Source organism: Ahaetulla prasina, chromosome 6 (assembly GCF_028640845.1).
Source record: "Ahaetulla prasina isolate Xishuangbanna chromosome 6, ASM2864084v1, whole genome shotgun sequence".
NCBI classification, from domain to species: domain Eukaryota; kingdom Metazoa; phylum Chordata; class Lepidosauria; order Squamata; family Colubridae; genus Ahaetulla; species Ahaetulla prasina.
The window spans coordinates 110,634,166-110,638,565 of NC_080544.1; the positions used below are offsets into that span (position 1 = coordinate 110,634,166).

Here is a 4,400-nt window from a genome sequence, read left to right on the forward strand (position 1 = left end):
ATTCTAGGATTAGAAGACCTCCAATATCCCTTTCTTTCCTTCCCTCCCTTCCACTTCCTTCCTTCCTTCCTTCCTTCCTTCCTTCCTTCCTTCCTTCCGCTTTGGAAAATAGCTTGACCCCCTTCCTCCTCTCTGTGGCAGCCCCTCAAATATTGGAAGATGCTCTCCTGTCTCCCCTGGTCCTTATCGTCACAAGACTAGCCAGGCCCAGTTCCTGCAACCGTTCATCGTAAGTTTTAGCCTCCAGTCTCCTCATCATCTTGGTTGCTCTTCTCTGCACTCTTTCTAGAGTCTCAACATCTCAACATTTTTAAAGAAGAGACCGGACAACCATTTGTCTGGACTGGTGTAGGATCTCTTGCCTGAGTAGAGGGTGGGACTAGAAGACCTCCAAGATCCCTTCGGCTCTGTACTGAATTGAATTGAGATAAGCTAGTTGGAATGCTCCCTTCGTGGGGGAAAGGAGGCTGCTAATAGAGCTTGCAAACTGCTGAGGACAGTAAGCTGACTTGATTGGCATTAGTGTCCTGAGGTCAAGGATCTTATCCAGGTCATTTGCTAAGCACGTGGATGGCACACCTTGACTGTGAATACAGGTAGTCCTTGACCTATGACCACCATGGAGCCCAAAATAAGACAGCTGTCAAGTGAGTTTTGCCCCATTTTACGACCTTCATTGCCGCAGTTGTTAAATGAATCACAGCAGTCATTAAATGAGAATCAGGGTTGTTAAATGAATCTGGCTTCCTGTTGTGACCCAGGCCCATGTAGTTATTACCAGACGCAATCAGTCCTAAACAAACGTATTTTATTAGAACACCTGAGAAATACTTCATTCTCAGCTTAATCCAAATTAAGTCCAAAACAAAATCCTTTAGAAAAAGTCCTTCGGCCTTATCACAAACCTTTGTCTTCTTTGGCACCCTTCCAAAGGCTTTTCTTGGCAAAGCCCCACGAAGTTCAGAAACAAGAGGTGCCGACTAGAAACAAATGTAGCAACGTTGCTTTCCTACAAAGAGCCCAAGAGCCATTACAGCTCTTTTAAGCCTTATGGGAGGGGCCAATCTTCTCCTGGCCTTACTGCCAAGTCGTCCTTTTTACTTCAGCTGCTCTTGCCTGCTGGCAGTTCTTCTCATGCGTGCACTAGGAACAGGCTCCTCCTGTTCCTCTGCCTCCCTGCTGTCCACCTCTGGAGGCTCCGGAGTCCGCACATCGCTCCCAGATGGCCCTGGCCCCCTCTGTGCCTCCGACGCAGAGCCCTCATCTGGGCCTTCCCCTGACTCCAAGACTGGCCCATGGTCCTCCCCAGCCTCCTTACTGTCTGACTCCGCTGCTAGCTCCACCCTCTGCTAGCAGACCACAATGTTTCCCCATTGTCTTTGCTTGTCAGAAGGTCTCAAAAGGGGATGGCATGACCCCGGGAACACTGCAACCATCATAAATATGAGCCGGTTGCCAAGCGTCTGAATTTGGATCACTTAACCACGGGGAGGCTGCCACGGTCGTAAGTGTGGAAAATCACTATTTTTCCAGTGCCGTTGTAACTTCAAACTGTCAGTGAACGAATGGTTGTAAGTCGCGGATTACCCGTGCTTCCGGTGTATCCAACCTGGGCAACTCTGGACTTCAACTCCCAGAATTCCCAACATAGCTACTTGAGGAATTCTGGGAGTTGAAGTCCGCAAGTTTTAAAATTGCCCAGGTTGGAGACCCCTTATCCAGTGGTGAAATCCAATTTTTTTTTTACTACCGGTTCTGTGGGCGTGGCTTGGTGGGTGTGATGTGGCTTGGTGGGTGTGGCCGGGGAAGGATACTGCAAGATCCCCATTCCCACCCCACTCTGGAGCCAGCCAGAGGTGGTATTTGCTGGTTCTCCGAACTACTAAAAAAAAAAAAAAATTTGTCACAACAATATACACAAACATCATAGATAAAAACAACACATCATGAATGAAATATATATATATATATAAGTAAAAGTATGCAACAGTTATGATAATTTGAAATAATGAAGGGAACAATAGGACAGGAACGGTAGGCACTTTTGTGCTCTTATGCACGCCCCTTATAGTCCTTTTAGGAATGGGGTGAGGTCAATGGTAGACAGTTTTTGGTTGAAGATTTTGGGATTTTGAGTAGAGACTATGGAGTCAGTTAATGAGTTCCAAGCGTTAACAACTCTGTTGCAGAAGTCATATTTTCTGCAATCAAGTTTGAAGCGGTTGACATTAAGTTTGAATTTATTGTTTGCTCTTGTATTATTGCGATTGAAGCTGAAGTAGTCTTTTACAGGAAGTAGTCTTTTACAGGAAGGATATTGCAATAGATGCAATATAAATTTATAAATAAATTTCCGCTACCAGTTCTCCAGAACCTGTCAGAATCTGCTGGATTTCACCCCTGCCCTAATCTACACAGTGTTTTTTGCAGTCCACAACACAGAAGGCCAAGAATGCAATTGAGAGCGGACAAACCACAGCTAAAAGCGCGCTTGTGTTGTGCAGGGGCCAGGCAACAATTGCGCGAAGGCAGAGAGTGGAAAAACTTCCTCCTCTGGAACTTTTCGCTGCGGTGCACGCGCGGGTGCAAGAGCAAAGAAAGGCTGGGCGGGGACCCAGCCCAATCCTTTGCCAATGCCACACCCAGCACCTTTGAGTCACCCCCGAAGGAAAGTCCCGTGAGGGAGCGGCCCAGCCCCAAGCATGCAAGCACACACCTACACACCTGGGTTTGTGTGCGTGCGGCCACGCCCCTCCCTTGCCACACACAGCCACTTTTGTTCTGTGGACAGGAGGCTTCTGTTTCGGACGAAACCGCCTTTCGGCAGCTTGGAGAGACTGCATCAGGGTGTGATCGAGCCAGGCCCACGTGGCTTTCGTGGCATGGGAAGAGCTGAAAAGGAGAAAGGAAGATCAGCTGTCTCCGAATCAGAAACACCCAGTTGAAAGCAGAGTTTAACCCGGTTTCTGACTTCTGCGTATATCAGGCAGCGGGGAAGCTCCGAAGCTAGGAACGCTGCCATCCAGCACATGGACTTCCCTGTCCAGATGTTTTCTTCCAATATTGGGGGGGGGGGGCTGCCACAAAGAAGAGGGGGTGGGTCAGGGGTGAAATTTACTTACCTTCCCTACCGGTTCGGAAGGGGATGTGCACCGTGTGTGCGCATCAGCTCCGTTCGCTCTTGCGCCACCATCATGAAGAACGGTTGCAGGAACTGGGTATGCCTAGTTTAATGAAAAGAAGGACTAGGGGAGACATGATAGCTGTGTTCCAATATCTCAGGGGTTGCCACAAAGAAGAGGGAGTCAAACTATTCTCCAAAGCACCTGAGGGCAGAACAAAAAGCAATGGGTGGAAACTCATCAAGGAGAGAAGCAACTTAGAACTAAGGAGAAATTTCCTGACAGTGAGAACAATTAATCAGTGGAACGACTTGCCTGCAGAAGTTGTGAATGCTCCAACACTGGAAATTTTAAAGAAAATGTTGGATAACCATTCGTCTGGACTGGTGTAAGGTCTCTTGCCTGAGTAGAGGGTGGGACTAGAAGACCTCCAAGATCCCTTCGGCTCTGTACTGAATTGAATTGAAATAAGCTAGGGTTGTTTTTTTTTAGTTGGAATGCTCCCTTCGTGCGGGAAAGGAGGCTGCTAATAGAGCTTGCAAACTGCTGAGGACAGTAAGCTGACTTGATTGGCATTAGTGTCTTGAGGTCAAGGATCTTATCCAGGTCATTTGCTAAGCGTGTGGATGGCACACCTGCTTGACTGTGAATACAGGTAGTCCTTGACCTATGACCACAATGGAGCCCAAAATAAGACAGCTGTCAAGTGAGTTTTGCCCCATTTTACGACCTTCATTGCTGCAGTTGTTAAATGAATCACAGCAGTCATTAAATGAGAATCAGGGTTGTTAAATGAATCTGGCTTCCTGTTGTGACCCAGGCCCAAGTCGTTATTACCAGACGCAATCAGTCCTAAACAAACGTATTTTATTAGAGCACCTGAGAAATACTTCATTCTCAGCTTAGTCCAAATTAAGTCCAAAACAAAATCCTTTAGAAAAAGTCCTTCCTTCTTCTTTGGCACCCTTCCAAAGGCTTTTAAGTTCAGAAACAAGAGGTGCTGACTAGAAACAAATGTAGCAACGTTGCTTTCCTACAAAGAGCCCAAGAGCCATTACAGCTCTTTTAAGCCTTATGGGAGGGGCCAATCTTCTCCTGGCCTTATGCCCTAGTCGTCCTTTTTGCTTCAGCTGCTTTTGCCTGCTGGCAGTTCTTCTCATGCGTGCACTAGGAATAGGCTCCTCCTGTTCCTCTGTGTTCAGGAAATCCGAATCAGGTGTGCCTCTGCAGCTCTGCCAAAGTCCTAGCAAAGTCCTCAGGGCAGGCAGGAGTCCAGAA

The 4,400-nt window shown here is 47.5% G+C and overlaps 1 long non-coding RNA gene across 1 annotated transcript; it reads right to left on the reverse strand.

Moving 5' to 3' along the window:
- Positions 1–1,761: 1,761 nt before the first annotated feature.
- On the reverse strand, positions 1,762–3,276 carry LOC131200541 (uncharacterized). The gene is made up of 3 exons (XR_009155650.1): positions 3,123–3,276; positions 2,725–2,892; positions 1,762–1,882 (listed from the first exon to the last, which is right to left on the reverse strand). It is a non-coding gene; the product is annotated as an uncharacterized LOC131200541 (long non-coding RNA).
- Between the last annotated feature and the right edge of the window lie 1,124 nt (positions 3,277–4,400).